The sequence below is a fragment of the Lynx canadensis genome, chromosome B2, assembly GCF_007474595.2.
Source record: "Lynx canadensis isolate LIC74 chromosome B2, mLynCan4.pri.v2, whole genome shotgun sequence".
NCBI classification, from domain to species: Eukaryota; Metazoa; Chordata; class Mammalia; order Carnivora; family Felidae; genus Lynx; species Lynx canadensis.
The window spans coordinates 21,270,423-21,289,109 of NC_044307.1; positions in this window are offsets into that span (position 1 = coordinate 21,270,423).

Here is an 18,687-nt window from a genome sequence, read left to right on the forward strand (position 1 = left end):
GGGAGGGTGAGCCCCACCCGCGCCGTTCCCTCTCCACGCGGTCCTCGCTCTGCATCCAGGTGGGGCGAGTAGATGATGGGGCAAGAGATTAAGGAACCAGCGATTCACCCCGCCCCCAACTTCGGGCTGTTCCCCCGAGCCCGGTCCTTCTAGCGCTGGGGCTGCCGCCCGGGAGCGTATTCTCCGTCCAACAAATTCAACTCTGACCGGCTTTTGTCACCTTCCCTTCCCCACACTCCACAATTGAGGCTTAAGCGGGGGTTACCTCGCCCCCAAGGGGCTGAGGATGGCACAGGCTCCTACCGCCGCTGTGTCCCCACCCCGCGACGGCACGGGCTGATGCTGTGTCATCCACGTCGCCCTCCGAGGCACCAGGGAAGCCACACGCAATATCTCTTTCTTTCAGAGGGCTCCTGTTTCAACTCTGAAAAGTAGGGGCCCTCTTCGGAGCTGCTTGCTCTCCATCCCCAAGGCGGCGGCTGCCACCACGCTTCAGCGTGGCTGTGGCGATCCAAGTTATCACCGAGCCCCAGAGAAACCAGGCCTGGGCTGTGCTTCCTCCAACAAGCAGCTGACATGTTTCCCACTGTTAATACTTTTCCAACCGGGGTTCTGAGAGGAGCCTTCTCTCGCCCTTAGGAAACCTCTTTAGACAGGGGTGATTGTGGTTTTGGAAAGTAAATGCCCCCCTGCCCCCAGTTTCTGAGAACAAACGTGCCTCCTAAATAGTTGTAGTGAATACTACTGTAGAATTAGGCGTTTGAGACCAGTTAGGCAAGACGATGTTATAGGTACACAAAGCTGCCTACTCTGTACTTACTATGACCTTTGACCCTGGCTCTACCACACCAGCTCCTCTGAGGACACTTGCATGCCATACAAAGTTGTAAGCCCTATCATGGGCCTTTAATGGAATTCAGGTTTTCGGGGCTGCAGATAGAAAGAAGTGTCTATCTAGGGATGGATTAAGGATTCTGGCCAAGATAGAACTCTACAGAACCAAGCAAAAGCAGTTGGACCATTAGCCTGGAGATAAGTAGGCTGAACCACTGCCCAAGAGGGAACTGATTCAGCTGCTTGCTTCTCTGACGTCCAGAATCACCAACATTAAGTTTTCAGAACCTGTTAGGTTTCCCAGGGTCTGCTGTTTACTGAGGAAAACTCTACTCAGAGAAACTTCAGCACTTGCATTTTCCTATGCACCACCCCCCACCCCCTGACTCCACATCCCCAAGTGTATTTATCAAGTGCTTTTGTGAAGACAGGCATGCCTGAGGAGGAAGTGAGCAGGTCTCTAAGCAGGAGTAACAGCTCACATGGTCACCATAGAATCGTGTCTGGAGCTTCCGAGTTGTAGTGTGTTCCACTAAGAAGGCAAAGGAAGGGCCAGGTAGGGAATGCTAGTTTATTTACTTGCCTTGCCTCAAGATTCCAGTCTCCCCAGCAAGTGGTAGGTATTGCATAGGAACATCAAAATTAGAATTTTGCTTTTAATTGAGCTCATTCTGTAAAATACACTCAAACCTGCAAAGCTACATGAATTTTTATGACAAATCACTACCTTTATAATGTCATCTAGATAATTCTGGCAACTAAAAAGAAAACAGTTTAAAAATAACTTATAAAAATTAAATTTTAGGGGCGCCTGGCTGGCTTTTCAGTGGGGAATGAAACTCTTTTTTTGTTAATTTTTTTTTTTACATTTATTTATTTTTGAGAGACAGAGAGAGGCAGAGCACAAGTGGGAGAGGGGCAGAGAGAGGAAACACAGAATCCAAAGCAGACTCCAGGCTCTGAGCTGTCAACAAAGAGCCCGACTCAGCTCCGACTCTGAGCCGGAGGCTTAACCAACTGAGCCAAGCAGACGCCCCAGGGCATGCGACTCTTGATTCAAGCCCCACATTGGGCCTGGAGCCTACTTAAAAAAAAATAATAATAAAAATAAATAAATAAATAAATAAATAAATAAATAAATAAATAAATAAAAATTGAATTCTAATGATACTGGGTTCTGTGTTCATCTTTTCTAGCTAATTAATAAATTTGGAGTCAAATGACTTGTTCAAAGTTCTGTTTGTTCATATTCATATAAATATCATTTATCCAACAAATATTTATTGAACATCTAATAGGAAAAAAGAGTCATGCTATCAAAACCACAATGAGAAAGATGCCTCTCCACACCCACTTAGGATGGCTAAACTCAAAAAGATAAATACTAACAAGTGTTGACAAGGATGTGGAGAAATTGAAACTCTCCTACATTGCTGGTGAGAATGTAAAATGGTGCAGCCACTTTAAAAACAGCTTGGCAGTTCGTCAAAATCCTAAACATAGCGTTACCATATGACCCAGCCATTCCACTTCTAGGTACATACACAACAAATGAAAACATATCCACACAAGAACTGGTACACAAATGTTCACAGTTGCATTATTCATAATAACTAAAAAAGTGGAAACAACCCAAATAACCACCAATTGATGAATAAATAAAATATGATATATCCATACATGGAATATTAGTCAGAAGGAATGAAATAGTGATACATGCTACAATGTGATCAACACTGAAAACATACTAAATAAGCCAGACCCAAAAAGGCAAATATTGTATGATTCTGTTTATATGAAATATTCAGAATAGGCCAATATATAGAAACAGAAAGTAGACTAATGGTTGTGGAGGATTGAGAGTTTGGGGGATTTGGGGATTGACTACTACCGTGCATGGGGTTTCTTTCCGGGGTGATGAAAATGTTCTAAAATTGATAGTAGTGATGGTTGCACAACTGAATATACTAAAAAGCCACTGAATTGTACACTTCATTTTTTCTAAGTTTATTTTATTTATTTTTTTATGTTTTTATTTTATTTCTGAGAGAGAGAGAGAGAGAGAGAGAGAGAGAGAGAGAGAGAGAGAGCGCGCAAGTGGGGAAGGGGCAGAGAGATAGGGAGACACAGAATCTGAAGCAGGCTCCTGATGCGGGGCTTGAACTTACAAACCGTAGGATCATGACCTGAGCTGAAGTCGGATGCTTTAACCTACTGAGCCACCCAGACACCCCAAGTTTAAAGAGAGAGAAAGTACAGAAGGGGCAGAGAGAGGGAAAGAGAGAATCCCATGCAGGCTCCACACTGTCAGTTCAGAGCCTGATGCAGGGCTCAAATTCACCCACTGCGAGATCATGACCTGAGCCAAAGTCGGACCCTTACCCAACTGAGCCACTCAGGTGCCCCTGAATTGTACATTTTAAGTGGGTGATTTGTACAGGTAAGTAAGTTATATCTCGATCAAGCTGATATGCTTACACATCAAGAAATTGTGCTAGATTCTCTAGCAGAGAAGTGATGCAAAAATAGATAATTCATATCCATTGCCTTAAAAGAATTTATAGTCTAATCTCTGCATCCATATGAAGTAAGCATGAAATGCAAACCAACATATTAAAAACCATTAAGTTGGTGCGAGATTCAGGGGCTCAGAGAAAAGAGATCTCTTCTAGTAAGAGCAATCAGGGAGGGGCAGCCGGGTGGCTCGGTGGGTTAGGTGCAACTCTTGATTTCGGCTTGGGTCATGATCTCATGGTCATGGATTCAAGCCCTACAACAGGCTCTCTGCTAGGCCTAGAGCCTGCTTAAGATTCTCTCTCTCTCCCTCTTCTGCCCCTTCCCTACTCACATTCTCACACACTGTCTCTCTCAAACAGGTGAATAAATAAACAAACAAACAAAAAAACAATCAGGGAAAGCTTCATGGAAGAGAAAGCCAATGGAGTTGAGCCATGGAGAACAGCTAGAAATTTTGCAGATGGAGATTGGGATTAGAATCAGCAGATGCAAAGGCATGATTGTAGCAAGTCATGGATCTGTTCACAGATCCGGATGGCATCTAGTGTGGCTGGATTATGACATATACAGGGATATGCAGGTGACATGACCAAAAAGGTAAACAAGCTGAGGCTCTACCACAAGGAATTTTGAATACTATCCATGGAAAACCTCAGGTATGAGGGCCTGAACTAGGGTAGGGGTAGAGAAGGAATGGAGAACAGAAGATCAAGAACCACTTCAGAGGAAAGCCAGAAAAGCAACTGGTGGACCAGGGATGGGGGTGTAAAGGAAGCGAGGGCCCTGATGATGCCTGGGTCTTAGGTGACTGAAGGAAGGACTGACAAAAAGAGAAAGTCAGGGGTAGAAGCCCATTCGAGGTGGAAAGTGACAGAGCAGGGGATACTGAGCTTGAGGTGGGGATAAATGGGAACCATAGTTTTCTGTGCTATGCAAAGGAAGAGAATCAAGAAGGAGGAGGAGGTGGACCTTGGAGAAGGCTGCATGGATGAGGTGACATTCACGGAAGCTCACGAGATATGTAAGGTGTCCCCTAGGCAGAGAGGAGGGGGCAGGGCACTCCAGACACAGGGAGCAGCAAGTAGTAAGCACAAGGGCACAGAGGCGGAAAACAAGGTCAGTTTCCAGAACTGCAAATACCTCACTCTGTGGCTGGGGCAGAGGGAGGAGGGGAGGTGGCAAGAGATGGAGCTGGAGAAATAGCCAGTGGGCCGGACCGCTAAGAGCTCTGGGCACCTTGCAGCTGACTTGGACTTTATCCAATGGTGAGGCCCTGAAAGGCTTAAGGAGGAAGGCAGATAGAGCCTCCCTCCGAGGACTGTGGAGAAGGGTCTGGAAGACTTGAGACAGGAAGGCTAGTTAGGGATTAACAGAAGAGTCTGCCTAAGAAATACTGAGGACCCAGGGAGCCCTGGCTGTAGAGGTAGGGAAGAATGGACTAATTGGAAACACAGTTAGCATGTAGATTCCCCAGAACTTGACCAATTTGATATGAGAGAAGGGAAAAGAATCCCTCTGGAGCTGTGACCAAAAGGCGTGGAACCGAAAGATAGGAAATCACGGCAGCCATGGTAGAGTGATGACAGCAAAAACAGTGGGACAGGTGGAGGGACTAGACCAGGTAGGAGATGTTACAGAAATGAAACTCACTGGGCTTGGGCCCAACTGGTTGTGGCATGAGAAGAAGGGAGAATTAAAGAAGACTTCTTCCCTGAGCTCAAGTTTGGTACCTGGGTGGGTCCTGGGTCCACTGACCAGCGACGTGACTGGTGGCGAGAGGGGGTGGTCTGTGGAAGATGAGAGGAAGCTGGAACCAGGGAGCAGGCCCGAAGACACATCTTAGGGACAGAGCGAATGGGCAGCAAAAGCTAGAGGCTGAAGCCAAGGGAGAATACCCGCAGTTAGGTGGGTGATGAGGGAGTGACAAGTGGGGTCTCTCCCTCTCTCTTTCTTCCTCTAAAGAAGCAAAAGAGCCAAGGAAGTAAGGGCTGTCAAGGGAAAAGATGGTCAACAGTGTTAAAATACAGAGAAATCAAGGCAAAGGGCCCAAAAAGGAATGGAGTCGGTAAGTCGATTTGAGAGCGCAAGGCAGGGCCAGCACACAGGGGGTTCCAGAACCACTGGAAGAGGGGAAAGCCATGCTCTGTTGAGAAGTTAGGTGATGAAGGGAACGGAGAGAAAGGATCAGAGCAGCTAGTATTTACTGAACCCCTACTATGTGCCAGGCACTGTTCTGAGGGCCTCATGTGTATTATCTTGCTTACCCTCTCCACCCTTCAATCTGGGAGGTGCCCTTATCATCCCTGTTCTGTAACTGACAAAACCGAAGCAGAGTCCCAGTGTCACACGGCTGAGATGCACACCACACTATCTGACCCCGGAACCCACTCTTTTATTGTTGTTGTCCACCAATTCAGAATTGAGTGGTCTGCTAACAAAAAATGCCTACTTGATTGGACTAATCTCAATAAAATGCTCTTGCTTTGCAGAAAACCATTGTCTGTGCAGTTGTTTTTACAAGGATTTAATTAGCAAGATAAGTCAATGTACAACTTTAATTTTTTTTTTTTTACCATTTATTTTTGAGAGACAGAGAGAGAGCATGAGTGGCAGAGGGGCAAAGAGAGGGAAACACAGAATCCAAAGCAGGCTCCAGGCTCTGAACTGTCAGCATAGAACCCGACGCGGGGCTTGAACCCATGGACCACGAGATCATGACCTGAGCCCAAGTTGGATGCTTAACCGACTGAGCCACCCAGGCACCCCAATGTACAGCTTTAAGATGGCTAGTTTGGTTTATAACCATCCACCCTTCACAAAAGCCTCAAGCACAAACTCTTTCTGTTCTCTAAGTACTATGCTCTGTATGTACAGACAACATTCTAAAGCTATAGCCTGATATTTTGTATAACCAGGACAGTGAGGCTGAAGATGATGTAGCAGAATCTACACTCTTAATGTCTATACCACTGGTTCTCAGCTGCAGTGATTCTGACCCCACCCCCACCCCTACCGGGGGATGTTCAGCAATGTCTGGAGACACTTTTCATTGTCACAGGTTGGGGAAAGAGTACCACTAATATCTATGGGTAGAGGCCAAGGATACTTCTTAACATCCTACAAGGCACAGGACAGCACTCACAGCAAAGAATTACGTGGCCCCATATGGCAATACTGTCAAGGTTGAGAACCCTTGCTTGATGGTGCCTTGAAGATTATCTTGAGGAATATCAGCGTCCAGGAAAGAGGTTTTAGAATGGGTAAACCACCCAGACCATTTATGTCACCAGGAAAGGAATGTGGATCCACAGAGGGAGAGAATACAGATATATGAAATAGAAAACAGCTTCTGAAGGAAGGTGTGTGTGTGTGTGTGTGTGTGTGTGTGTGTGTGTGTGTGTGTCTGTCCATGGCAGAGAGATCGGCCTTGCAGGAAAAGAGGGATACTTCCTATTCTATGACAGGAGGATAAAGAAAAAGAATACTAGGAGCATACTGAGAGATATTGCTGGGAAACAGGCAAGTTGTGGGGCTTCACATCTGATGGTTTTGAATACAGAAAAGGGGCAGAGCCAGACAGCAAGCCAAGCAGCATGGGGCTGAGGCTTGAAGAGAGAAGACATTTAGGAGTTGGTGGTAGAAAAATTCCGCTGTTTTAGCTTCAATGCCATGGAGCCACAGAGGAGAGAAAACATATGGTAGGGATTATGGACAGTTGGAAACTGAAATGACTAAAATCCATCACAAGGGAGATGACACTGAGGGGGCAGGGTCTGAGAATCAGGAGTGGTCGTGGCCATGGAGGTGAGGGGGCAAAGCAGGGGAGAGAGCGAGGAGGGTGCACAAAGGACTGAGGGGGGCTGAGACCAGGGAAGTGGACAAAGGCTCAGGAGAAAGAGGAAAAAATGGACAGAGCAGAAATTCCAACCACGGGGTTGAAGGACATGGAGAAAGCTATGAAGAAGGGCCAGGACATGAGTCCTTGACACGGAGGGTCTTGTCACTGAAAATGAAGGAGGGGACAGGCTCGAGAGGAAAATCATGGAGTTGGTTCCTCAGGATATCTTGAGGGAAGTGTGTCTGAGAGATGAGTACGTGACCCACACAAATGAGAAGAGGGGGGCATAAGCAGATGGCACCAAAGTCAGAGGAGGTCTTGCGGGCCAAATTGGGTCTCCCCCAAACTGACATGTCAAAATCCTAGTCCCCAGGACCTCAGAATGTGACTGTATTTGGAGATATGGCCTTTACTGAGGTAATTAAGGTTAAATAAGGTCATAGGGAAGGGCCCTGGTCCAATAGGACTGGTGTCCTTGTGAAAAGAGATTAGGACACAGATACACACGGAGGGAAGACCATATGAGGACACAGGGACAAGGCGTCATCTACAAGCCAAGGAGGAGGCCTCGGGAGGAATCAGTCCTGACGGCACCTTGATTCCAACTTCCAGTCTCCAGACCTGTGAGATAGACATTTCTGTCGTATATGCCCCCAGCGCATGGCACTTTGTTATGGCAGCCTGAGCCGACTGATACAGGAGGGAAGGATGTGAAAAGATGGTGAGCGTGGCACGGAAGGGACAGTAGAAAGTGTGTTCCTAGACTCCACGGCCTCCTTTGTGAGTTGGAGAACTAGTCTCTTGGAGGAAAGGCTTTTAAAGGAAGTGATGTCTCTAAAAACAAACCAAGTTTCCATCCAGGTGCAGAGGGAGGGGAAGCACCATGGAGGAGTCTGTCTTAGAACAAGGGGGTCTGCGTCTTCAGTGGATTGCACACCTCTTGTAAGTGGGGACCTGCCCTGCTAACAATTTCTCTGCCTCAGTGCTAGTACAGGGACTGGAATATTGCAGGTTCTTAAGGAATCTCTCTCTCTCTCTCTCTCTTTTTTTTTTTTTTTTTTTTTTTGCAAAGTGTGCAGAGGTGGAGGGATGGGAATGACCTGGGAACACAGGGAACCTGGGGGCACAGGGAAGCTTCTTTGCCCAGGAAGGGGTTGACCAAAGAGTGACACGTACAGCAGAAAGCTGACAGGCAGGTGGAGAGATGTCCTTTAGAGTTTCCAAATCCCGTTAGTAATGCAGCCGAATAAAGTCTCCCTCTCAGACAAGGAGCACAGTTATAGGGATGGGCTACTGAGAACACCTTCATACAACTTCTGTTATCCCAAATACATTAGCCACTCAGATAACTAGAGGGATGCATTATTTCTGGTGGCTGACAGTTTTCCCTTTATATGTGAACCATTTGGAGTAAAATTAAAAAAAAAAAATTTAATGTTTACTTATTTTTGAGATAGAGAGAGACAGAGCATGAGCAAGGGAGGGGCAGAGAGAGAGGCAGACACAGAATCTGAAGCAGGCTGCAGGCTCCAGGCTCAGCTGTCAGTACAGAGCCCGACGTGGGGCTCGAATTCACGACCACGAGATTATGGCCTGAGCCGAAGTCGGACGCTCAATCAACTGAGCCACCCAGGCGTCCCATGGAGTAGAATTTTTTTCTAAAATGTACTATGCACTGCTTGCTTTTTCTCCCTCTGCTAAAAAAGTCAGAAAGTTAACATAGGAACAAAAGGGCATTATTGTAAACTTCAAATATTATATTGGATTGCCATACAAACATAACTTCTTATAAGAAAGATTTATACTAGGCCCAGAATGAACCCATCCTCAAGAAACTCTTCATCCTTGAAGGTATGTAATAGCTATTTCCTAGCATACCTTTAGACTCCACAGTAAATTCCAATTTGAGTTTTTGCCTGCTCTTTCTTATTTTTCCTCCCTCCTTATCTGGCTATCCCTAGTCCCTTCTTTCTGAACTCAGTGTGCCTGCCAATAGCAACCTCCTCTTCCGTTTCTAATTGATCAATTCCAATCCACAGTGTTAAGAAACTGGATAACCAACACTGCTAGAAATGTGTCGAAAGTCAGCCTGAAGCCCAGCACCTCTTTTGCTGCCCAGAAGCCAGCAGTTGCTTATTTCCTGATTCTCCGTTGGGTTTTAGATTGATAAGTTGTTAGCGTACTTCTCAACTATAAAAGTCGTTTGAAAGATATCGGCATGTTAGGCCATATTAAGCCAGCTTTCCCTCCATGATAAAAGTTCATCGTTGACTAGAATTTCATGTAACTTCGGGGGACACAAAAAGAGCCAGTTGTCCGTCCCTTTCCACCTTCAGGCAAGATGGCTGGTATTAGAAAAGTTGCTCTACTCTCATTGGATGAAGAGTCTTTCTTTGTTTTTAAGACATGTACTTATAATTCAATATTTGTTTCTTTGTGGGAGAGAACTCTTCATTCATGAGTATAAATAGGGAAAATAAATACTTCTTCAATACGCAGTATGTATATGTAACTTTGTGTGTTCAATTGAGAATGCGCGAACCAGAGTACTACTTCTGCAGTTTCCGGTAAGCAGACCCCCAAATGGGACTTGTAAGTAGAGACCATTGACAGTGCTTTACTATTCCCAATGGCTCTGTCTACCCTGCCTGGCCACTGGCCATCTTGCCCACAAAATAGGCCCCAGGTCAAAGGAACAGATCAGAGTTTTCAGCTGTTTTAACTGTAATGTTAAGGAAATTGCAGAAAATCACGTGACTGGATAGCCATAAAAAAACCCTGACCATTTGTAAACTGGTGACAACAATGTGTATACACACATTTCTGTCCTAATAGACAGAAAACTCTCTTTCCCTCAGAAAGAAAGACAGTCCTATCAAGGGCTTCTGTGTCATTTCACAGTGAATGGGGCACTGGGATGATCTGACCCCCTGCCTCTGACTTCTGTAAGGCAACGGACTTAGCAATTTTGGGCACTTGAATGTGCACACCTTAGGTAAATAATGGAGTACGTGTTTGGGGCACCTGGATGGCTCAGTTGGTTGAGCATCCAACTTCTGCTCAGGTCACAATCTCACAGTTTGTGAATTCAAGCCCCACATTGGGCTCTGCGCTGACAGCTCAGAGCCTGGAGCCTGCTCTGGGTTCTGTATCCCCCTCTCTTTCTGCCCCTCCCCCATATGTACATGAATGCATTCTCTCTCAAAAATAAATATTTTTTTATTATTAAAAAAATAATAATGGTGTACATGCTCAAAAAATCAGTACTTTAAAGTATGCAGGCTGATTTATGTTACTTCTCCACATGACTAAAGAAACTTGACATTCACTTATTCATTCAACCAGCAATGAGTAGGCACTGATGATGTTCCAGGCTCTATATATAACAGTAAACAAAGCACACAAGATCTCTGTCCTAGCAAGTCCTATAAAGATGTGTTATGTTTTTTTCTTTTTTTAAAGTTTCTTTATGAGAGAGACAGAAACAGTGTGCGTGGCGAAGGGGCAGAAAGGGAGGGAGACAGAGAATCCCAAGCAGGCTCCATGCTGTCACCATGGAGCCTGATGTGGGGCTCGAACCCATGTACCTGAGATCATGACCCAAGCCAAAACCGAGAGTCAGATGCTTAATTGACTGAGCCACCCAGGCACCCCAAGATGTATTATATTTTAATAAAATATCATGAAAACTTTAACAGGTATACTACAAGTTGCTTCCCTAGTGGGATTTTTCACAATAAAGGCAACATATGCCTCTGTTGTGGGCTGAATTGCATCCGCCGCCCCCCACTCAAACTACAAATTCGTATGTTGAAGTTTTAGCCCCTAGTACCTCAGAATGTGACTGGGGAATAATTAAGGTAACATGATTCCACGTTACCTTACAGAGGTAATTAAGGTAAGATGACGAGGTCATTTAGGTGGGCCCTAACTATGGCTGGTGTCCCTATGAGAACAGAAGATTAAGACACAGACAAACGCATACACACAGAAGACCACATGAACACACAGGGAGAAGATGGACATCTGTAAGCCAAGGAGAGAGGCCTCAGAAGAAACTAACCCTGTCCACACCCTGACCTTGAACTTTTAGCCTCCAGAACTGGGAGAAATAAAGGTCTGTCGTCTAAGCCATCCAGTCTGTGGTACTTCGTTATGGCAGCTCTAGAAGACTCATATAGCCTCCAAAGCCTAAACTGTATCTGCCCAAGTATAGAGAATATCTGTAAGCTAAAACAACTTCATCAGAACTGTAAGCTAGGATGTCAGGATATAAGCACCTACACACAGACAAATGGAATGAGAAGACCTTAAAGGAGTAAGACGGTATTAGATGATATTATGGTAAGACAAGTTTGTGATAATCCTAGAACTAAAGCCAGTTGGAAACAATCTGTTTAAGAATCTAAAGTTAACTACTAAAACTCTCCTATGCCCATGAAACAAATAGTTCACACCTTTTTAAATGATCCTATAGAAGAATACTTAGTATTTATTTATTTATGTGTGCTGTATTTACTTAGTAGGCTCCAGGACCACCATGGAGCCCAATATGGGGTCTGAACTCATGACCCTGACATCAGGACCTGAACCAAGATTAAGAGGTGGATGCTTAACCGACAAAGCCACCTAGGCATCCCCAGTTTTTTAATACTTAATTTCATTTTAAAAGTTCGTGTTTTTTTTTTTTTTGAAGTGAAAAAAAAACTGGCTACAAATAGGTAGCCCGATTTTTGTTAACAACGACACAAATTCATACTCACATATCAATTTGAAAAGACAGAAGGTATGGACACTAAAAAATTAAATAGTGCTTATTTCTAGGTAGAAGGATAGCTTTTCTTTTGCCATTCTACTGATCTCTGTTTTCTTTTCTCTACAATAAACATGGAATAATTTTGTTATAAAGAAAAAAAAAATAGTACATTATATCCATTACATGAAATGAAGATCTTTGATGTCATAGATACTTCTATCAAACTCAAAGATTTGAAGCAATTATTGACAGAATGTCCTAGGCAACGTAAATAGTTCAAATTTTATTTTTGTTATTATTTTTTAAATATTTATTTATTTCTGAGACAGAGAGAGACAGAAAGTGAGCAGGGGAGGGGTAGAGACAGGGGGAGACACAGAATCTGAAGCAGGCTCCAGGCTCCGAGCTGTCAGCACAGAGCCCGATGAGGGGCTCAAACTCACAAACTGCAAGATCATGACCTGAGCCGAAGTCGGTCGCTCAACCAACTGAGCCACCCAGGCACCCCAAATAGTTCAAATTTTAAAATGCAAAGCTCTCTCCACATCAAATTCATTCCTCTTCCTCACAATTTATCTGTGTAGTATAACTCCACCAGTTCCTCATATTTCCTATGGATTTCAGCCATAACATCATATATTAGATCATGTTTTGTTCCTAAATTGAAATCCAAGTTTCAGGCTTCAGCCCAAAGAAGAGTTTTTCTTTCTCCTCAAGTTTCTCAGCAATTGGATTTTGTAAGGCAAAACAAGGACTGCAAATACCCTTGGAAGTGGCAGATTACAAAGGAAAGAGCAAGCACTGGGACATGAGACAGCCCTGAGTCCCATCCTGGCTCTATTCCCTACCGGCTGTCACTAGTACAGGTGTGTCTAACTCTGACAAACTTCAGTTCCTTCAGCTATTAAACAGATGTAATAACCATCTGGGTACTGTCATGAGGATTAAAAGAGATAACATGCATAAAACATTTAAAAAAGGCATCTGGCCCATGGTAGGTGTGCTGTAAAGTACAGCTCTTAATACGTCTATAAAAATTTGAGGCTATTAACATTTTGCAAACACATAGATCTTAATGCAATAACATTATTAAGGTTACATCAAATTCCTTATGTAATCTTTAAAAAGAGAATAGTGCCACACCAAGGTCATTATTTCTTAACCGTTACATGATAATCATCCATTTATGTGTATGTATATATAGCTGGATTTATGTATATGTGCATATAAGATGCTTATAAAATAAAGTTGCACAGGGGTGCCTGGGTGGCACAGTTGGTTAGGCGTCCGACTTCGGCTCAGAGGTCATGATCTCACTGTGGGTTCAAGCCCTGCATTGGGCTCTGTGCTGACAGCTCGGAGCCTGGAGCCTGCTTTGGATTCTGTGTCTCCCTCTCTCTCTCCCTGCCTTTCCCCTGCTCATGGTATGTCTCTCTCTCTCTCTCTCTCTCTCTCTCAAAAATAAATAAACATTAACAATTAAAAAAAAGTTGCTCATAATCATTTTTAATGTTATTTAAATTACATCATGGTGACAACACACAAGATAAAGCAGTTATAACTGAAATGCGGAGTTGGAAATTTTCTGCAGTCATTAGAAAAATGGCTTATTTTATACAAAGGGAAGGACTTGAGTGATAGGACTCTATGATTGGTCAAACTGTTCCTGTTATTTCAGATGAATTTGGGGTAAGTGCTGATTTTCACATAATTACTTCAACAGAGAACCAGAGGCACATGGAGAGTACCAAATATGTCCGACCCAAACAGCCAGTAGGTGGTAGAGCCAGATTTGGAATCCACATCCTCCATCCGTGGCTCAAGTTCTCTCTATTGCAGTGTATAGAATGACAGGAAACTTTATATCTATAGTGGGCTATACGTCTGTAGTTACAAACAGAAACACACATGCAATAATAAAAATAGGAGGGAGGGGCTCAGTTGGATAAGCGTCTGACTTCAGCTCATGTCATAATCTCACGGTTCGTAGGCTCAAGCCCTGCATCGGGCTCTGTGTTGACAGCTCAGTGCCTGGAGCCTGCTTCAGATTCTGTGTCTCCCTCTTTCTCTGCCCCTTCCCTGCTCACACTCTGTATGTCTCTCTCAAAAATAAACATTAAAAAAATTTTTAAATAAAAAAAAAAACAGGAGGGAGAGGGGATGAATGCATCCAGATACTAAACGTGCAATAAAACTCAGATCCACACAAAGTATATATGCTATATACTATGCTTTAGTGCCAATGCAGTGAGAGATGACCAATGGAATCAAACAGAAAACCTAGAAGTATTTGGTCTACGATAAAGATGGTACTTCAGATCACTAGCGGAGAAAGATACATTAGTCAACATAGTTGAACAACCTGAAAGGGGAAAAAATTCACACCAAATACCAACTTCACACTACTTTACATCAAAAGGTAAAAGGTATTTCAAATAGATTAAAGAATTAAATGTAAAATATAAAATCCTAAAAGAACCAGAAGAAAAGTAGGTAACTACTTATCTGATCTTTGAGGATTATACACAGGCTTTTTAGGGAGAAGGAATAAACCATAAAGGAAAAGATGTACATTTTCAATCACATAACGATTTAAATTTAAATACATTAAAAAAAACCCACTGTAGGCTAAAATGAAAGACAAATTACAAGCTAGGAGAAAAGCATATTTACAGGCAGAGTTGGTTAAGAGCCTCAATATAATTGGGGCACCTGGGTGGCTCAGTCGGTTGAGCGTCCGACTTCGGCTCAGGTCACGATCTCACGGTCTGTGAGTTTGAGCCCGGCGTCGGGCTCTGTGCTGACAGCTCAGAGCTGGAGCCTGCTGCAGATTCTGTCTCCCTCTCTCACTGCCCCTCCCCTGCTCATGCTCTGTCTCTCTCTCTTTGTCAAAAATAAATAAACATTAAAAAAATTAAAAAAAAAAAGAGCCTCAGTATAATAAAAGCTACACTTTATTGAGCCTTTATTAGGTGGAAGACATGTAAGCTCTCTGGACACAATATCTCCCCATAATCTTACAAGGGGGATACAGTTAGTTCCACTTTTAAAATAAGGAAATGGAGACACGGAGTGGCTAAGAAGTAACCTGTCCAAGGTCTCACAGCTAATAAGTAGCAGATCAGAGATGTGGATAGATGTAGATAGAATTGAGTTTACGCTTTTCCTCTCAATCACTGTGGACTCTTACAAGTCAATATTGAAAGAACACCTCCATTGCAAAATGGGCAAAGGATATGGAAAAGCAATCCAGAAAGGAAAACGTATAAATACTTAAGTAACTTATTTTTCATCTTCAACATCAGTAGTAATAATAAAAGAAATGCAAATTAAAACACATGGTAAGATTCTTTTCTCTATCAGATAGGCAAAAAAAATATTTTAAAATGTCAACATCTAATTTTGGCAAAGCTGAGGAGAAAACATATATGTTGTTGTGGGAATGATATTATTTTAAATCACCTTAAAAAGAAATTTGAAAATTTAAGTATTTTCCTCTTAAAAATGGCTCTTTTAGCCAGCCATTCCACTTCTTAAAAAAAAATTCTAGAAATTTTGCTAAAGAGATATACACAAAGATATTTGTATAAGGATGGTTGTCATTAGATTATTTGCTATTATGAAAAACTGGAAACAAGCTAAAAGTCTACCAATAGGATTTTGATACATAAATGGCAGAACATTCACATGATGGGATAACATGTTAACCATCAGCAATCATGAAGTGTAAAATTGGGAAATGTTCAAAATATAGTATGTGAAAAACAAATCTTACACAACTGTATGTGCTACTTTTAAGTTTTGTTTTCGTGCTCATGCACATTTTTCAAATTTTCTACAATGAATATATATTAATTTTACATCAGGAAAACAATTGTTATTAAAATACCAATAAACTTGAAGCAGAAAAATAGGGAGTTTAAGATTACAGAATTTAAATATGATTTCTGGGGTGCCTGGGTGGCTCAGTCGGTTAAGCATCTGACTTCAGCTCAGGTCATGATCTCATGGTCTGTGAGTTCAAGCCCCATGTCGGGCTCTGTGCTGACAGCTCAGAGCCTGGAGCCTACTTCGGAGTGTCTCCCTCTCTCTCTGCCTCCACCCCCCCCACCCCACTCACACTCTGTGTCTCTCAAAATTGAATAAATGTTAAAAAAAAGTTTAAATATGATTTCTACCCATAATTTAAATGTTCCAAATATTGGTAAACATGGGAATTCAAAATCAGAATCATTATAAGGAATCATTATAATCCTGTGAAACTCAAACCAGATATAAAAGCAAGATACAGCTTTATAATATATAAAGAAACTAGTGGTTAGGCCACTAAAATGAAGATGTATCTGCCATCCCCCCCCCTCCCCTTCCCACATTCACATATTTTACCCCCAAGGAGCTTAATTGATTTTCAGTATTCAAATTCACAGGAGGACTAATGAAGATCTTATGCAGAGACAGCTATTTTTAGAGGAAATAATAACCTGTATATTCAAAATAGAATTAATCTTTACTTTCTCTTTCCTCTCAGGTAACACTAACATAGTAGCTTGTAAATGAAGTTCCTCAAATTGTATGAATCTTCCAAGCTAACTGATTTCTTATTTAAAAACACTTAAAAAGTAAGAATTGAAATATACTTCTTTAACATATACAGAACAGCCATTTCGAACCATAGCCAACATTATACTTCATAATGAAAAGCTAGAGAAATACCTTTAAAAACAACAATAAAAAGCCCCGGATAGAAAAAAAATTATGTATTGTTCTGTATAGGTCATGAAACAGATAAAGAAATTTAAATATTGAAAGAAAAAGTTAACATTATCATTATTTATAGATGATACCATCATAAAACTACAAAACCCAAAGAAATGAATGGAGAACTATATTCAAGAGAAGTTCAATAGTAATAGCTATCATTTATTGAACTCCAACATTGCAGCACTGATTTCCCAGAGTCATGTATCTTATAAGAAGTAGACCTGGGATTCAAACTCAATTCTGATTGTTTCCAAAGACCCCAAAGACTGTGTTCTTTTCAATATGTTTTTGCTTTGCTCTGTAAGGTGTATAGTTATAACGTACAAGTGCTCACACACACACCCACACCCACACCCACACCCACACCCACACACACACACACGTCTTATCTAAAAGCAAGAACCATCACAACAGTACAACTTAAAAAACCCCATTCACAAAGCAAAAAATTCAACAAGGTTTGTGTGTCAGCAAGGAAAGGAAAAAATCCACCTCCAACATAATTTGGATATATATATATATATATATATATATATATATATATATATATATAATAAAAAGTAAAGATAGATGAAATAAGATTTAGTTAGGAAGACTAAAATTATTTTAAGCATTTTTTAAATGTTTATTTATTTTTGAGAGAGAGAGAGCATGTGTGAGGTGGGAGAGGGGCGGAGAGAGAGGGAGACAGAGGATCCAGAGCAAGCCCCGCAGTGACAGCAGAGAGCCCAATTCAAACTCACTAACTGCAAAATCATGACCTGAGCCGAAGTCAGACGCTCAACTGACGGAGCCACCCAGGTACCCCAGGAAGACTAAAATTTAATTTTCAAAACATATATTCTAAATTAATTTATACGTTAAACACAATTCCAATCAAAACTCCAACTGGATAACAAAATTTTACAGGGAGAAATGTTAACAAAAGAATTCCCACATGCATCTAAAAGAAAGAAACAGGTGAGAACAGCAAAAAAATTTTTACCAGAAAGCAATAGGAAAAAGGGGTACTAATTATTTTAAAAAATTATGTCTATACACTTACTGGAAGTCAGTTTACGATAAAGGAAACATCACCAATCATCAGAGAAGGAAAGAATTATTCAGAATTAATTATTGTTGCAATACTGGTTACCAATTTGGGAGAAAATATCAAGGTAAGTTCTTACCTCACACCATACACCCAAATAAACTCCTTATGAAATAATAATATCTAGTTAAATAGAGATGTATTTGTAAAGCAAAAAATAAAAATAAAAAAGATAAAAACAAAAGTTGTCAAATTCCTGGAGAGACAAAAAAAAAAAAATGTATCATACCACTAGAGGAGAAAGAAGTTTTAAAACGGATGCAAATAAGGACAAGATATACATAAAATTCAAAATTAAAAGGACATAAAAAAAGGAAGACCATAAATAAATAACGACCACATTGAAGTTATGAACCTGCTCTATATCAAAACTAAAAAAGCAAAAAACCAAACTGGTAAAAAAAAAAATCATTTGTAGCAAAAACTACAAAAGAAATATAAATTTAGCAAAAGAGTTCATTTTTCTCTATTAAGTTAGAAAAAAAAAGTGCCCCAAATTTACCAGGATTTAATAAAATGAGTGGATACTCTCATATGCTGTATCACTAAAGGCATTGTAAATGGGCACACCCCTTTTGGAAAGCTTTATTTACATATTTTCTATACATATCACTGTGATTATGTGTTTTTTTTTTTTTAATAAGAGTAAAAAATGATTGGAAAGAAATTTACCAAAATGATAAAGAAATAACATCAGAGTGATGGAAATGGCTTGTATTTGGGTCTTGCATTTTCCCATTTATCCTGGAAAACTAAGGCTTTTGTGGTGTCTTTAAAAATGTTTTTTTTAATCTTCATTTATTTTTGAGAGAGTGAGAGAGAGACAGAATGAGAGCCGGGGAGGAACAGAGAGAGAGGGAGACACAGAATCCAAAGCAAGCTCCAGGCTCT